Source organism: Diorhabda sublineata, chromosome 4 (genome assembly GCF_026230105.1).
Source record: "Diorhabda sublineata isolate icDioSubl1.1 chromosome 4, icDioSubl1.1, whole genome shotgun sequence".
Taxonomy (NCBI): domain Eukaryota; kingdom Metazoa; phylum Arthropoda; class Insecta; order Coleoptera; family Chrysomelidae; genus Diorhabda; species Diorhabda sublineata.
In genome coordinates this window covers 6663713-6683038 of record NC_079477.1, presented here as the reverse complement: position 1 = coordinate 6683038, position 19326 = coordinate 6663713, and the positions used below count along the sequence as shown (strand labels likewise).

General features: G+C 32.3%; 1 protein-coding gene across 5 annotated transcripts in view; it reads right to left on the bottom strand.

Annotated features, from left to right (window-relative positions):
* The window catches only part of LOC130442363 (uncharacterized), a 171762-nt gene that overhangs the window by 45520 nt on the left and 106916 nt on the right, over positions 1 to 19326 (bottom strand). The window lies entirely within an intron of this gene.

Genomic DNA, 19326 nt, shown 5'->3' with positions numbered 1-19326 from the left:
CTGAAACTATCATGGACTCAGCATACACCTAACGATGAAGTGCTTAGACGTATGGAAAAGAAAAGACATTTACTTACAACAATAAAGAGAAGAAAGGCTCCTTATCTGGGCATATGTGCTGTAACAAGTATGATATACTGAAATTAATAATATAGAAGGAAAAATCAAAGCAAAACATTGACCTGGCACTAGAGAAGAAGAAGAAGAAAAAGAAGAAGTATCTTAGTAATTATTTACGAATATTTTTATTACATTCTTTACTTTATTTAGTTGTTTGTTGTTGTTATTTACAATATTTTTAATTTGAAGTTTGAGGTACTTGTGCACCTCAAATCCTTGATCATTGATTTATATAACAACCAAATGGATATAGAAAAATCTGCTTGTCTATTGCCGAGAAAGAGGTGTGAAGCAACGTAACAATACTTCAAAAAAAGGTGCCAAAAAAAGACTTCTAATGCAGTTTCATTGTACATTCAGTTTATAATTTAATAAATGAGCAAAGATAAAAAATTATTGTAGATTAATGAAAATTAATGAACATTTGCGCAATTTTCTAGCCATCAATACATTTTTTAACAATGTAACAGACAAACATAATTTATATAATTGTTATATAGAAATAAAATAATGTTTGATTAATTAATTAATTCTTCTATAGCATATGTTCATTTCTTGAATGATTTGACTATGTTAATTAAAAAACCGTACACACCTCAAATTTCAGTTTACAATAATTTCGTTACAGACATTCAAGTATTCAAAGCTCGTTAATTGAGATTTATGTTTATTTTTAATAACGCATCTAACTGGAATGAACTTGTACTTCCCTTTAAAATTATTAAGCATAGAGAGTAAATTGATTTACACCTCCATCTATTTCCATTTGCATTATTAGCTTTTTATAGAGGAGTGAACAGGTGATTATACCACGTAATTAGTGAAAAAATTATGATAATATAATAGTTCACAAAAACTTTTAATTATTTTACAAACTTATAAATGAATAATCAAAATGAATAGACGGTAGTTTCATTAGGAATGGAGAAAAAACAAAAAAACAGGTCATGCTTCCAAGAAACCAAAAACCGTTTATTTGGCCAAAAAAGTCAAGGTCACAGTTTTATGCTCACGAGGTGTAATCAACATTAATTAATTGGAAAAAGAATATAACTAGCCAATATTAATCTGATTGACTGAAACGTTTTGATGTCGATAAAACCGACCACATTTATTCAAGAAAATACTTTGGTTCGATCACAACATTTGTCCGTTATTGTTGCAGAAAAATGAGACAAATTGTGTTACCACCACTATTTAAATCTGATCTGAATCCCTTCGATTACTTTCTGTTTCCAAATCTAGCAAAATGACGTGACAGTAAGCGATTCCAGACAATAAAGAAGAATTAATGAATTAAAGCAATAATTCGCAATTTATGGGTTTGGCGCCGAACCAAATGTCATTTACACTTGCTCTCTAATGTGAATATAACCTTTTTGTTGGATACTAATTTTTGCTCCTCTCATTCGTCAACTTCATTCTTAATTTGCAGCTCTGAAGAAGAAAAATGGGTTAGGATTATGTCATGGTAGCTGCAGGAGCCTTGCATAACGTCAAACCAAGATTGGATCCAGTTGCCTCTAAATTTCTGCAGGTCATCTGAGTATCCCTTTCGCTGCATTTTTTTTTACTTCTGAATAGCGCCACCAACCGATCATGGTGAAATTACAAAAATCAGTAGTTCATGAGATGCGGAAATTTAAGTATTCAATATTGTCAAGGTGAATAAGTATTTTACGAAGGAAGGAGTTCCTCTTTGGGGCGAAAAAAAAGAGTTTCACCGGAACAACAAAAACAGATCAGCATGAGTTACCATCTATCAATACTTTACACTTAGAGGATCAGTTCATCGAATACTCTTTGAAATATCTCATTAGAACAAAGATCGTTTATTATAATTTATCTCAATGGAATGAAAAAAACACTGTGTTCAAGTAGATTCGATAAAAAAACAATTATTATTTCATTAGTTAATCATATCAAAAACAATGTTGTCGTTTACATATGTCGTCACAGTCACTTGATTTGTAACAAAATTATTTCGAGATCAGGGGCGGTTAGAGGATGAGCGTTGCAGTGTTTAAGAGCTCTTAAAACTAGAAAAATTATAATCACATAGTTTAAATAACAATAATCTGCACAAGCACAAAATTTCTATTACGTATCCAAAAGAAAATCTCCATACTTAGTTGTCGCCTTGTAATATTTATATTAACAACTGTTGGGAAACGACGTTCGGTTCGAACAGTTGACTAATGTACCTACCGATTCATGCTGTTGCAGTATTTTTAATAATCTCGGATATTTGAATCTGCTCCTCGCGCTCTTTTGATGATCCACGTTATAGTTCCGTCTTGCTTAACTGGAGAAGTTTGCGCAGTTGTGTGAGTGAGTAAATAAAAAATTTTCACGACTTTCTATCTAGTTCTTTAGGATTATTTGAACTTAATAACAATATACTATAATAGTGTGTATATATTTATATCAACATTGATTGGATTTTTGGTATGAATTGTTTTCCTTGTTTTTCTTTGCTGCCGAAATGCTCACAAGGAAATAGAGCTCAGTGATTTAGAACCCTTAAGATAAAAATACGCGAAAGCTCTAAAAGCAAACTTCAAATTGCTTGATTGTTTCTTAAACGATTAGGCCGTCATAAAAAATAATTGCTGCTAATTGACGTTTCGCCAACTTTTTTTCTGACTATCAGAATCAGTTACAGCAAAAGGCAACTTCTGAAGATGCCAACCGCCTAACAGCCCAAGAAACATTCAAGCAATAGACGACGATCGCGAAAGCCTTACACATTTAATAAGTAATCTTTATAATTACATCATGAAAATTAATAATTGTGTTGAATTTTGTGCGTCATTTGAATTGGTTCTCCGAGAAAATGATGAATAACGATAATCGTGGCATGTTTCTTGGATTCATTTTTAGGCTTAAATAGATGTAATTGTAAGTTAGTTCTGAAGCATACCAAACTTTAGTGAACTATCACTCAGCGCAATTAAATTATTGGATGTGTAAAATCTATTCAACATTTCTGGAAATGACACAATGCGAATCTACTTTAAAGACAATAAAAAATAAAACTTGTATGTGACGAAGTGCTTGGTGATTTATATTTTTCATGTATCGCAACTGTTTAAACAATCCATTTCAGCACAAAAGCCGATAAATTTAATGGAATTTTGACAAAGACAACAAACCTATAAGAAAAGTGTTTTTAGAACCATATAGAACACCTAAAATTTGGTAACACGAGTTGCCACTGTTCAACACGATCCAAGAATCTCTAAATATGTGTTGGTCGATAGATAAAAACATTTATTGCACTATAAACAGTTTTTCAAATGTCATGAGAGGTTAAGAAAACTAATTTAAAATTAATATATCCAATTCCTTCGAGATAAATGGTAAATTATAATTTTTCATTGACTTTTATTGTTTTTCTGACGTTTGATTTTGCAAGAAATAATAATAAATGGATATTTCGCAATAACCAGTACGACAAATAGGTATAAATATTAAGGTTGGATATACAGAGCGCGACTATGTTATGAAACAAATTCAGTATTTTACAAACAATCTACTTATTACAAAAATCCCAAAATAATTCGACATGTAATTTCTTTTGACTCAATTTAACGTTCTGGTCATTGGCACAGAAACGAAACTGTTACAAGACATATTGGATTATATTTTTTGATATACTGATATATGGTAGAGTATGGTCTGCAGTCGATAAGAATGTGCTTGACGTCCACAAAAACGTGACAAATTTAGCAACAGGTCGAATCTTTGAAGATATCAAACAAGTTTGGTGTGGTTAATACGGAGTCTCCTTTTGCCACGACTTCTCTCCTTTTCAAAAAATATGAGAGAGGTTGAATATTGTGTATAGCTGTTTAGATCACACTAAGAATCATGGATGAGGTTTTAGAAGTTACTTTTAAGACCATTCTCAAGCTAAAGTAGGAATTCTGAAGGATTGTCGAAGACTTCTTTGACGTGGCGATCTGCAGATTCGTTTCTAGTGTGTGATCGATTCCAGAAGAGAGAAACTATTATATTACGACTATTGCGTGGGTGAAAATGGTTTTAATTGACAATATTTACGAAACAGTGCATATGGTGATATGTTATGTGAGAGAGATGTATATTTGGTTAGTGCTGTATAGTTCGCTAGTATAAACACTACACGTCGAAGGAAAGTGGAAGGAACTTGGATGTTGGTTTTAGATACTGATTTTTAAATGATACGCGCCGCAAAAAGTGAGAAAAATACCTAGACAAACCTATCAGCTTGTGAAAACTCAGAAAAATTGAGAAAAAAATTAGAGCAAATGGTCATTGTGGAAAGATTCAGAGCCTAGACGTTCCAATGTAACAGAAAGCATGAAAGTTGATGTTGTGAGTTAATATTTCACCCAAAATTTCGGTGGTTATAGGCATATATCAACGATCGCTATAAAGTATACTGAAATATCAATCGTATTAAATTCAGTTACATGAAAAACTTAACGATGATGATTCAGATCGCCGTATGCAGGGAGTAATTAATGACACAATTATTGGTCGTTATTTTTTCGAGAAAACTTTATAGGGGAAATGTTATCTACAATTATTGCCACAGAACCTCCAACATCTTCAGATTTCACACGTTTAAATTTGTTTTCTATCGAATTATTTGAAATCAGATACAAATAAACTATTAAATCAATAGTTAAAAGTGATTCTTATTATGCAAGAAGAATGTGTATTCGCTTATTATCGAGAAACAGATGTACGGAATTTTGAACATTTAATTTTATTATTAAACACAAACTACATTAGAAAATTAAAAGTCGACCTACTTCTGGGTTTTTGTAAATTAATTTGTTCCATAATTTAGCCGCGCCCTGTATATTCAAATACTCTAATGTCTTCTTTTATGTCACGTATTGAATTTTCTCGACAATTAACCTACCAATTAAGTATTGCAAAGGTATGAGAATAAATTAATGAAGTTGTTTGACTTGGGTTGAAACATCGCGTATTGCTACCCACGGATATAATAATTGCGAATTTCACCTGAGCATGATGATGTCATTTCTATATAAGATAAACCAGAACTTATTTGGACTCGATCGACACGAACAGACAGGGTGATTGCTTCAAATCTAGACTTGGTTCAGTGAGAATTGAAATAACACTGTTTTGTAGTAACTTCATCAAATCGACCATAAACCTCTACAATATTTATTTGGGATGACACGTCCAAAGAGCAGTTAACTTTAGGTTAGCACTGGAGTATTATTCAATGTCGCTTGAAAGGATACAATACAACGTGCAATGCAATGGAAGACGCAATATTTCTTGATCAAAAGAATGCGCACTTACAACATTATCGATGCGGTGCCACTTTTATTGTGCGCAAGTTGCAATTCTAGGGAGAAGTCTAATTACTTTTCGCGTAACAACCAACCTGTTCATAAGGCTCAAAAAGCGAGGCAGCAGTAGATATAATTAAAGTCAATCTTAGCTTTATCAATTTCATTTTTAAACCGGTCACAAAATATTCAATAAAATTTGACGTTAGGAATTTGTTTAATTTCCTTTTTGTTACTGGTAGCCATAATAAAATGGCAAGAGGTTTGCATAATATCAAGCGAAGTGCAAAATTAATCTACGAAATAATTTTGATTATGAAGAAAATTGCATACAATTTGTCTTGCACCATATCAAGCTGCCTTTAAGCTTACTTGTGTTATTGGATTTATCTACAAAAATATTGTAATTGAAAGGTTATTCACACTTATGAACCATATAAAGTTATACTTTATTCACTAGTGAAATACTTATTTATATGCCGTAACTATGATAAATCCTCAATTTTTATTGGTTCAATTCTATGATGAATCTTATACAATATCACGAAAATCATCGATTACTTTACAAGTAATGAGACGTACTTTTTTAAATATTGTTATCTGTCGATGAGCTCGAATTAGACATATTGGTTATATTCGGCATAACGATTTTTTTCTCATTTTTTCAATGATGTTAAGATGATATTCATTGCTGAGCTTTAGGTATGGCTTGAATCATTTGAAGAAGTTGAATAACTTCTAATAAGTCGGCTAAAGATTTTTTCAAATTGCTTACTATAATTTACTATTACAGCAGAAATTGGTACGTTTTTATCTGATTGAAAAATTCAAGTTCAGTGGATCAATCGTTGATTCATAGATCAGAAATTGTAATGTCAATATCTAACAAGCTTCGTACAGCTTCAGTCTTATGACCAAGCTCAGTCGTTTGTAGTAAAACATCACTCAATAAGTCGTGTGACTGCAATTGTCAAATCCATATGACGTTTATGTCAGTACCAACCAAAATTATGTGTAAAATTTCATGATATTTTGATTGGTAAGTGAAAAGTGAATGATGGTGATCGTTCTGGTTGTCCAATTAAGGTAGGCAGTAGACAGAAGGTAGTGGGTTTACAATTATACATGAACATTTGACCATGAGAAAGCTTTTTTCAAAGTGGGTGCCGCGTTTACTTACAGTCCACCAAAAACAAAAACATATTGATGAATCAGAGAAGTGTTTGGACATGTTTACACATAGTAAATCAGATTTTTTGCATCGATATGTGACAATAGATGAGACAAGGATCCATCACTTTACTCCGAAATCAAAACGATAATCATCTGAGTGGACTGTAACCGGTGAACTACGTCCGAAGCGTCCAAAGGCACAACAGTCAGCTGGGAAAGTAATGGCTTCAATATTTTAGGAGGCAATCAATAGCGAATACTGCACAGAGTTGTTGGGTCGTTTGAATGCAAAAATCAAGGAAAAACGGCCTCATATGTCCAAGAAAAAACCACTGTTTCACCAAGACAATGCACCGATTCACAAGCCGACGGTGGTTGAATTGAAGTAATTACACTTCACATTCATCGTATAGTTCAGATCTGGCCCCTAGTGATTACTGACTATTCGTTGATCTCAAAAAAATGCTCGCCGGTAAGAAATTCAGAAGAAATGAAGAAGCAATTATTGAAACTGAAGTCTATTTTGAGGCAAAAGACAAATCCTTTACAAGCACGGAATCGAGAAATTAGAGAAGAATTAAATCGATTTGTGCAAAAAAATGTGTTTTTCTTAGTTAGTCACATGACTTATTGAGTGATGTACAGAAGAGTAAAACAAATGATAAAGAAGAGACGGAAAAGTTGTCAAATTTTATATGTTTGTATTTTGAATATTAACAAATATGTTGAAAAATTTCCGTTTAGAATGTATAACTGAGAATTGAAGGTGACATTCTTTGGAATTTAAACGTCTGTGAGAAAATTAGTATTATATTTCTAAGAATATAATTGATGACGCAACGTTGATATTGTAGGAAAGTATAATTTTCAATGTGAAATTCGACTAGAAACGGATACCAGTGGAGGCGGGCGATAAGTCGTGAGAAAACACCCTGTATCCGGTATACATATTTGCGATATCGTTTTCTGCTGTGACCACATATTGTTTATTATCAAGAAATATTCATAAAAATAAAACGATACTTTGTAGTTGTAAAACAATTTTGTTTCAAGACAAATGAAACACATAAATGTTCAAATTAACATTAAAAAGTAAAAAATGATACCATTTTCCTGGTTAGGTTGATATAATGGCATGAGAAATTCACGGAAACCCTAGTAGGTCTTCAGTTACTTTTGGAAACATTGAGACAGCGAGACGTATGACCAAAATGCCACTATCAACCCATTGAGGCAACTCTTGGTCATAGATCCGCAGCAGTAAAGTCAATTTAACATGATCATCTACATGTGAAAAAAGAGTGTTATATGGGTGCCACATACGTTTAATCTATAGGAACATTTACGTGGTTGACATTATATGACACAGAGGATTAGATATAGGAAGCGGTTTATTAATGGTTTGAAAGCATTCTACAATATCACTGATTTCAAGGTTTTAAGTTGTGGAAACTTCGGTTACAAAAATACATATTTGCATTTGGTGATTACTTTGAATATAAATAGTCTTATTAGTAGTTTTCTTGTATCTCAAAATATAAAGCGGCACCTATGCAATGTTCTATTTCTACTAGCTAATAATTAGTTAGTTGATATCTACATTTCGGTTTATTGTGATATTCGTTATACAAATGTTCTTTAATGATACATGTTCTTGATTATCAAATCAATTATTTTTTACATAAATGAGTTAGATGCAACGTTGTCGTTGCTTCTGAACAAAACCAAAAACGGTCCACAACATTCAAAGATCTTGGTGTTACATTTAATAGTGAATTTAACTTTATTAGGCATTTTTAATATGATCCTTACTGGAGGAGCCTTTAGAAACCTTTATCTTTATTTCATAATGCATTCGTTCTTCTATTCTAAATCTTGAATATGCCTTCTTTATGTGGGACTCAAGCTACCAAACCCACACCAGCAAAATACTATTCACTGTTACATGAATGAGGTTCGGTATTTATCCACTTCAAGGGATACCTCGAACCAAACTATTACAACGCTTTAACCTAAACGATCTAACTTACGAAGATTGAACCAATATCAATGTTATATGCAGAAGTCTTTGGATGATTTATGCAGCACTATCTCTAACAAAAAAATTTCTACCATTTTGTAATTTTCTTATTATTCGTATTCGGCAGAGTTATCATGGAATTATCTACAGCTATGCTTACTTTTTTTATTATTAACATTTCGTCTAAATGTACTATTCAATTGTATGTACTATTCAACTTAGTTTAATTATTAACTTTGAGATCATGCCAATACGTTAAACGAACGCTACTCGGAACTATTTCTATACTGAAACATAATTTTAGTAATTCACTTGAATGAAAAACAAATGTTACTGTTATGTCCTAATCGTTTCTAGTTGCTTAGGTAGACTCTATGCATTCCTCTTGGTCTTTCTCGTCCATAGAGTCTCTGCAGAATTTAAGAATTCTACAGGCGTTGCTGGATTTATATTAAGATTCTTCTATTGAACCAGAAGCCGCATTGGCAACTCTTTCGGTGTGGTTCCGCCTTGAGTAACGATCGTTATAAAAAGCAAAAAAGGTCATAAGATTCACAAACTATACAACTCAGAAGACCATTGTAGTGATCACTGGACTGTTGGCATGAGATTCCAGGAATGGGAAGTAACAAGGAACAACGATCAAAGAAGTTAACAGAGAAAAATTTATGATGAAGCATCTTTGCTGAATAAACAACGCCTAATGCTAGGAGACGACATAATTGTTTCAAAGAAATAGTAAAATTAGACATACCAAGAGTAGAAAAATAATTCTGGGCGAGAAATCTCAAAAAATATAAAATAATTAAATCTGCATATGTTAACTATACCCAACGGAGAGGAACCTGTCCAACTGTAATATTAAACGATGATCTTCTGCAACAAAAAGAGAGTGCAAAATACCTTTGAATTCATCTGGATCGAAGACTTACCTGGAGCACACACATACTGACCAAGAAAAAGTAATTAGGTCTAAAACTCAGCAAACTGTACTGGTTACTAGGTCGAAAATCTCAACTAACAATCGACAACAAGCTGCTAATATACAGTCACACTAAAACCTATCTGGAGTTATGCTATTCAACTATGGGGCACTGCATCCAACTCAAGTATAGCAATTCTATAAGAATTATTGTAAATGCTCCTTGGTATGTACCAAACAGCGTTATCGCTTTTGATCTCCAAATTAAGTCAGTTAAAGAAGAAATATCTCACTTCTCCCAAATATACTCTTCTCTCTCTCTTTTCTAATGAATGTTGGCGATAACCCCGGCAAAGTCATTTCTGTCTCTGGTCCTTCTTATTAGCCACTGTATTTGTCATTTCTATGTATGTGTCCCATATACGAGGTTTTTCGAGTTTTTATTAATTCTGTAAGTTCCCTGTCGGTGCCTATTCTTTGCATCACTTCTTCGTTACTGATATGAGCGATCTAGGGAATTTTCAGCATTTCGTAATTCTCTAAGCGCCTTAGTGACTTCACCTTAAAGGTCTAAGCTTCCGTTCCGTATAATAAGGTGCTATATATATAGCATTTTCCCGTCCAGTACCGGATTTTAAGGTTGAGTGCTCGGCATATAAACAATTGTCTCATTTTTAGAGAAACGTTTTCGGCTTGCTCGATTCGTGATCTTATTTCTATATCTGGGTATATATCTTTTCAATGATGCCACCATTTACGTTGATAGACATGGAAAAATGGTTAGAATATATATTCTTACCACATGGAAATCCATCTCAACACATTGGCTCAAGCTCTAATGAGACCTCCCACCCAGCGAAGGTTTAGAAGGCATCTTCCGTGTGATCTGCCAGATTTTAGTGTCATAGTGTTGTGTGGTTACCCTTCAATCAAACGATTTTTTTAAGTGGAGGGAAATTGTCACTGTAATTCTCCTACAAGATAGTTTGAACCATTTGTTCATTGTAAAATTTTACAGATTGCAAATAAAAAAAAGGGTTAAAAATGTCACAGTCACAATCATTATGAGCTCGTCGTACTATGATATTCCTTTTGTTCTATGTTATTAAAATTAGATTTATTGAAAAATATATTCAGTCCAGGCCTGCTTTTTGTTTACATTGCCGATGGAAGCGAAATGTCACAGATATGTCATTGATCTGAGAAATCTTGTATATTGCAGTCAACTTTGACACTTCACATCACTAATATAAATATAGCAATGTAGTTTATATAAATTAATTTATAAGTGTTGTATATAAATATTATTATGTCAAGTTAAGATAGATAAACTTCTGGAAAATAAGTAAACGTTAAATGATAAATCATTAATTTCACAAATATGAATATGTTTCTAAGTATAGTAGAATTTTGAAAATCAACAATATATTGTTTTATTACTTGCAAGATGTGTTCCTGACCTTACCAATGAACTACTTAGTGAGGTTTAATGTATATACTAGTAATGCACTTTTACTTGTTTTGTAGTACTGCACATTTTTTGATGATTAATCCCCATTAAAATAAAAAAATAATCGACGCATTCAGCAGATTAAGTTCTATAAAAAGTATTTGCTAACTTTTAATTTTTCTAATAGTTCTCATAAATGGAGTTTATCTAAAGGAACTGGAATTTTTAAACGACAAACCTGAAATTGAAGTATTTGTTAACAATCGATGGTAAAGCATTTAGGAGTTATTTAGTCCTTTTATAATTTCGCGGTCTCTTGTTTTTTGGCTTTAGAAAATCGAAAAATCATCCGATTTCGATAAATTTTTTTTAATCTTAGTTTTTACAGCGGATTCATGAAAAAATATGGGAATTAAAAAAATTAAAACTTATATTGGTTAGGTTAGGTTAGGTTGAATTAGGTTGGGTTAGGTTAGGTCGGGTTAGGTTGGGTTAGGTTGGGTTAGGTTGGGTTAGGATGTGTTAGGTTGGGTTAGGTTGGGTTAGGTTGGCTTAGGTTGGGTTAGGTTGGGTTAGGTTGGGTTAGGTTGGGTTAGGTTGGGTTAGGTTGGGTTAGGTTGGGTTAGGTTGGGTTAGGTTGGGTTAGGTTGGGTTAGGTTGGGTTAGGTTGGGTTAGGTTGGGTTAGGTTGGATTAGGTTGGATTAGGTTGGGTTAGGTTGGGTTAGGTTGGGTTAGGTTGGCTAGGTTGGGTTAGGTTGGGTTAGGTTGGGTTGGGTTGGGTTAGGTTGGGTTAGGTTGGGTTAGGTTGGGTTAGGTTGGGTTAGGTTGGGTTAGGTTGGGTTAGGTTGGGTTAGGTTGGGTTAGGATGGGTTAGGATGGGTTAGGTTGGGTTAGGTTGGGTTAGGTTGGGTTAGGTTGGGTTAGGTTGGGTTAGGTTGGGTTAGGTTCCACTCCTGGGAGCTGTAGGACCTTAAAGTTGGTGGAGTGGCTCAGTAACTTTCTCTCTTCTTGTGCCGTCTTGACGGACTGGTGGACAGGAGTGAAGCTAAGAAACAGCTCAAAAATCCAAAGAATTAAGTGTTGAACGCTGATGCAATGACAATTTGTTGTCCTCTCGGCGTACGACACTCCCGAGGATTGAGGAGGGTGGTTTAGTGGGTGAGAGTCCCACACAAACCCACAGCATTTGCACCTGCCCGTTGTGAGGAAGGCATTAGCTTCCACCCCACCTCTGGGCAAAAAAATAAAAAAAAAATAAAAAAGTTTGGGTTAGGTTAGAGAAGGTGTGTTAAAACAAATGTTCACATTTAGTCTGCTTTTCAAACATCCCCACCCCCCTCTCGATTCTTTTTAACAGTCAACTTAGTAAGATACCATTTTTTTAATGGTGAAAATTTTCAATTTTTCAAAGTTACCTTTTAATATTGTACACTTGATTACAATAAGTGATTTTAAGAATGTTTTGTTCATATAACTTTAATGATTAATAAATAAAAAAGGTATAAGCGATTATATGTGAGAAAAGGTCAATTTTAAGAGAAATCGTTATTATTTTCAATTGTAAAAACATGATGAATCATTCTATAATTTTTTTTCAATTTGTTCGTTTTTTGTGTAAATTATGAAAAAAAAATTATAACAACTTCATTTGATGATTTAGAAAACATTTATCAATAATTATACGTAAGTGCATTTTCATGAACATTTAAAGCCCTGAAACCAATATAAGTTTTAATTTTTTTTTATTCCCATAATTTTTTGTCGTAAATTCGCTATAAAAACGAAGATTTTGAAAAAAAATTCATAGAAGCCGGATGATTTTTCGATTCTCTAGAGTTAAAAAACGAGAGGACAGCGAAAGTATAAAATTACGTAAATAAGTAACTTCAAGGATGTTAAATCGAAGATATTTGGTTTCATTATCCTTATTAAATTATTAAGCATATAAATAAAAAATGAACAATTTCGTTTTCTCAAAAAATTTGAAGTAAATGAATACCATTTTATTTCTTATTTATTTAAACTATTTCTAACGGTGGTGTGAATTTATAAACACTGTCTTTTACTCACTTAATTTATTTAAACACTAACACTCGACTTATCTAACTCATATAATAAATTAATTAATCACCAATACTTAACTATTGAGTTCACTATCCCCATTTATTATTAACTTACTAACTTCGCTATACAAACTCCTTTTTATAGTCAAAACAAGTTTTTCCAAAATTCGGAAATAAACAAACGAAACAAATAAATAAAAGACCTTCCTAGAAATTATTTTATAAAAAACAACATAAATCAATATTTATAAATAGCACATCAGACGCGCCGTGAATTCGCCTAATTTTAGAATTCCATTATAACCGGAAAGGATCAAATTCACAGCCTATGTCGTGGACGAGTTCGTAACATTATTGTCAATCATCAACAAATTGATTTCCTATCACGGATGATGCAGCCAATGTTCGTGGATTTTTCTGATGTATAAAATAAGCAGTGTCAAAAAGATTGAAAGAGTCGGTTATAACTTTATTGATATGGAAAGGAGCGATGGCATGGCTTTGTGAGGCAGCAGGAAATCGAATAACCAAATTCAACCAAGTGTGCAAGGTAACTATTGCTACCGTTTCTTCATATTCAGCTGAATGTGGATTTAGTATTATAAATGATTCACAGGTAAAGAAAAGAAAGAGGAACCTATCTAAATTGGATCCTAATATACAGGGGAGTTGCCTAAAGTATATGCATCTCTTTCTCACTCTACTCTACCGTATAAGACTGTATTCAACTATATTCTAGAATGTTGTCAGTTTCTATTGAGATGCTTTAAGGAGCAGTACATGTACTTTAAAATAAGTGGCCTTACGAACGAAGAAAAGGTGTATCTCATCTGCTTTTATTCTAGAAGTAAAAACTATAGTGAAGCATATAGATATTACACAAAAAAGTATAGAGTGGCTCCCATATTCACTGGATTTAAGCCCGTGTGATTTGTTTTTATGGTGCTTCCTGTTATGCAGAAAAACCCAAGACCAAAGATGATTTGAGAGTAGATATTATATAAAGAATTCCAAATATTTCATCATCTACAATTGAACAAATTTTCCATAGCTTCCAAAAACGATTTGATTATAACGTTCACTTCGAAAATATTTACCATTAATAGTCATTCTCTAGCCAGTCATTTTTGTCATTTTTCTAAAAACTTTATTGCGTCTGTTGAAAATCTTCCATTGAACTGAAACCCATTTCAAATGAAAATGACTAATTCTGTCACTCAATGTATGTTTTTATTATTTGGTTCATTTCACCCATCTCAAAATTATAAGAGCAACTTACCATTTGTCATCCGATAAAATACGGCAAGGATTTGGAATTTGAATTTCATTTTTTCATTAAATGTTTTGAAAATTTAATAAACAATTTCCTAGTAATTTCTTTCTAAAACCCATTAAAAACTATATATGTGAAATAAGGGGGGCATAAGAATTGTAGAAAAGTACAAAATGGTACAAAAAAGGTTGGGAAACACTGTTCTAAGCGGTTGCTAGATAATAATTTTTTCCCATGGTTCGTTCAATTGTTTCTCATTAAATTGAACCACAGCTGTAATTTTGCATCGAACAAAAACTTTTATTAGTACCTATCAATCAATCTACTCGTAACAATTTTTTAATAACAACAATATTGTATATTGACAGGTGATTATTGTGTCTATTGTATGGAAATTGTACTAAATCATAAGACAACAAGACAACTGAGAGACTCGGAAAAATCTTAAAATAACCAGACAGTTTGTTTGAGAGGAAACTGACTATGAGTGATGGAGTTTTTTCAATATTTCTCAAACGATCACCGCTAAAAATACAGTAAATAACATAAAATATTTATAATGCAGATTTACGTAGTAGTAAAATTTTTTCCATCTTTTCTCGGCATACGCGGCTCCGAACTGTAAATAATTTTCTATTATGTTCAACAGTGTCGTAAAATTTATGGTAACTGACCCCGAAACAACATCAATAAGACACGTTTTAATTATTATACAGTGTGAGCAGTATATACCGCATTTATAATGCAAATATCGTTAAAAGTAACATATCCTTTTCGTCACAATTTTACCATATTGTCTGATCGTTGAAGTATAAGAGATGAGTTTTGATATTGTTATATGGTGGGTCAGACGTACAAATAACAAAATTCATACGTTATACAACGAATTGAAAATAATAGATGTAATCTGAGAGATTACGAAAAAGATGATACATAAAGGAGATAACTTAGAGAATACAGAAAGAATGGATAAGAAAATAGAAGGAAACAATGTTGTGGGATAATGACAGACAACAATTAGAAACAAGAAAAATTTAACAACCTAAAGAGGACAAAGTTTACCTGACTGTAGATAAAAATTCGTACTTAACTATATATAGTTCAATAATTAAGTTTGGGACCATAGCGCACTTAAAACTACTAGAGGCCGAGGACATTCAAAAACTAATGAGACACCTTGGCTTGAACCCTTAACGTCACGAGGCAAACTGTAACGCTTGTATTTGAACCTGTTAGGAACTAACCGATGAAGTGATCTGCAGACATGCACCACCGTATTTCAGTTCGTCTATGATGGATATAGCATGAAGATGGAATCTTAGATGACCATATTCGATTAGAAGATCATTGACTAATTGAATTTTGCGCCTGTTTAAATGGAGCAGTTGTTAAAAGATCCATCTCAGTGAATAGACTACTCATAGTTGTAATAACTACACAAAAAATGAGTTCTGAACTGGATAATGGTTTTCCTAATCCAAATCTGGTGATTGAAACTGTCTCGTCGTTGCCAGAGTGAACGAATACCCAAACAAACTGGATCTTGCAGCCATCACTCACCAGATTTTATAGAAAATTTTTGTACTCCAGCACAAGTTTTTTTAAATTGCCCCAATATTTTCTGGTTACTGGCCGTGAAAATTAACCTTATATTTTCATTTTCACCCCAAAACAATTGGTTATTATTTCATCCTTTTTCGTAATTGGAAAATGATATAATTTTCTATAGTCCGGAATTTTGAGATAAATACCGAATATAAGTTGTTTAAAGACTGTAGACTCGGACAGTAAAATTTTTTTGTCAAACAACTCTCGAGGGAGGTGAAAAAAATATAATAAAAAATCATAAACTGCTGAAAATTCAATATATTTGAAATTTTTTTTTACAATTTATCCTGAAAATTCTTCAATTATAGAGAAAAATTTCTCTTATAGCTTTCGTCGAAAATTTGAAATTTCAAAAATCCCTTCTCGGGATTTATTTTGAAAAAAATCTTACTGCTCGTCTTTATATCTAGAACATTTATTAAGAAATATGAAAACTCAAAGCAATACATAGTTATTTATAAGGGGACCATCGAATGAATAAAATAAAATTATTCAAATCTTTGAATGAATGAAATTCTACTCTACAAACAACAAAATCAATTAAATCTCAATCTCTTATCATAAGATCTAAATTATATTACAATTTTTCTTCATTTGACTACGTCCATGATTGCTCGTGTTTATTCGTGATAATTTCATATTATTTGAGATATTTTAAATAGTCTGTAGCATTACGACGTAAAGTCAACGATATTGATGACGTATAACGGTATTTTTATTAAAAATTCTATAATTAATACAGTCCAAGGTAAAAATACGACTTTTTATTAGTTTAATTCTTTATGGTATAGTAACACCTACTATTAACTTTGAATTTTTATCATAATTTTCCGTTATTTCAATGCCGTGAATATCTATTTTCGTCAGTGACACTTTTTTTGAAACAACATTATCGTTATTTAAACAAACGCACAACAATCATTTGTAGTAGCAAAGATTAATATTTGTCTTTTTTCCCATGTTTAAGTGTTGTTTAATTGCGAAAGTATATTGATACGACGTATATTGTGTATTATTTGGTGATTAGATTTATACAGGACCGGTTCGAGACGCAAAATATTATTTGGTACTGAAACCCGCTCACATTACTTTTGCTACTAGTTATACGGTAGCTAAACTAAATTATATTTCTTTCTTTACTCTTTGTGCGGATCGGGCTACTATTTGCTACAATAGTACCCACACTTCGTCAAGGGCAATCGATACCTTGTTGGTAATTGGTACTTTCGTCATTCAAAACAGTGTTAAAATGCGTTGTTTGCCATATAGGGGGAAGGAAATAGTATATTACATAACGAGTTTGCAAAGTGAGACATTTCGCACTAGTTACTGTTGCTGAAACGTAACGAATGCGAAATACACTTTCCAACGAGTTTTGTACACTATTTTTCCTACGACTACGTCAAAAAACGTAGTTTTTAAATAAGAAAGTCGATTAAACAATATCACACATGTGCTGAAAAGTATACAAACACGTGTGCGGAAAAGTTAAAAAATCCTACAATATATTTTTTATTTTGTAATAGTAGAGATGACAAAAACGAAAACAATGATTATGAAATATTTTATAATAATAAATAAATTTTTTGTAGCTATATTAGATACCTAACAAAAGCTAAATAATTATTAATTATTTTGTTTTACTTTTTTTCTAAGACGTTATAAAAGTTAAATGTAATGTTGTTATTATAACAATTAGTAAATTTTTATTCAACTACTTTATACATTACCCAGTAATAGTAATAATACTTAATTTTAACGTTTAAGTTATCTTGCAGACACTAGTATATATTTGAACACAAATCACAACAAACTTTCAATTTTTATTGTAAACACTAATATAACCTCAAAAAATCATACTATCTACTTCTTCAGTCTTCTTAAATTTGGCCTTTTGCCTTTCGATACCCAGCCAGATTCATGTTGTATTCGCGTATTCCCTCTATCGTTATGTATCCTTATATAACATAAGAAAAAGAAAAATTTCAATACATGTATGTATTAGTAAATATGTGAAATAAGCTACTTGCTTATTTAAAATGGCGTGTGCAGTCTATCATTTTCATAATTTATCGTAGGGAAAAACTATTGCTTAATAAAATATGTTTTTAATTCCACAGTGAAATTTTTGGAAGCCATAGTCAGTGGACAATCATATAATGTGAAAGAAATTTAATTATGGAGTCAATCAAATCTACTCAATGTTATTTAGAATCAAAGATCAACCTTTTATAGAAAAAGTAAGATTTTTACTGCTTGCAACCAACAACGAAACGTATCAATTAAAAATTGCGTTTTTACTACTAAATAGATATTTACATATATCCATTAATGAGAATAATTTATCAATCTATTCTTCTCTATGATTTAGCTTCACTTAATCGATGTTCATTTCTCAGAAATATGTTCTCACCGACTATCTGCGTTCGAATTCTTTTTCAATATCTCTGAAAGTTTTAACAAACAGTACATGACATCATATCTTTTTACAAAAACCACAAGTCATTGTTAAATAGCAGTTTGAGAGCGAAAGGAAGAGAAAAAAAAGTAGTATTAACATAAATTTTGCGTTATATTTTGTAAGTTTATTGTAGAATATATGTACTGACATCTCCAAAAGTCTTGGCCCCTTGGTTATTTAATAACAAAATATTTTTAAATTCATAAAATGTGCTCAATCTTATACTTTAGTGTAATAACAATATAAGTGAAGCAAAAAAATTTAAATTTACGTAACCGAAAATGTACAGTAAGCCAAGTAACAAAAAATTTGCAAAATATTGAAATGTGAAATTTTTTATGTTAAAAAAACAGATATAATGTAATAAAAAAAAACAAATTAATAGTTCGTATGACCGCCTCTTCTTACAATCAATTGGCTAACGCGTCTCGGCATCCCGCGAAGCAAGTTATCGATAACATGGTCAGCCATATTGTCAAACTCTTCTTGAATGGCAGCAGTCAGGTTTTCAAGGGTTACATTTTTTCGATTGGATACTGCTCTGCCAATATAATCCCGCACATGTTCAATGGGATTCATGTCTGATGGATTTGCTGGCCAAATCATTCTTTGGATATCTCCTTCCTCTAGAATGTTTCGTACCATTTCCGTGCGATGTGGTCGGCATTATATCTTGAAAAATGAAATTTGCTCCATATTCATTGTTTGCTTAATGACAATAAGTGGTGTACGGCGACCATACCCCCACAAAAATCACGGACCCGCCATGACAGAGCACAATATTTCTGGTAAAATTGAGTCGATCCCATCTACCTGGACCTCTCCAGACCCCTTTCCCGTCGACTGTGGAAACCAAATCGGGACTCGTCGGAGAATGTTATGCCATTGCTGTAAAACCCAATCACTGTGCTCTTGAG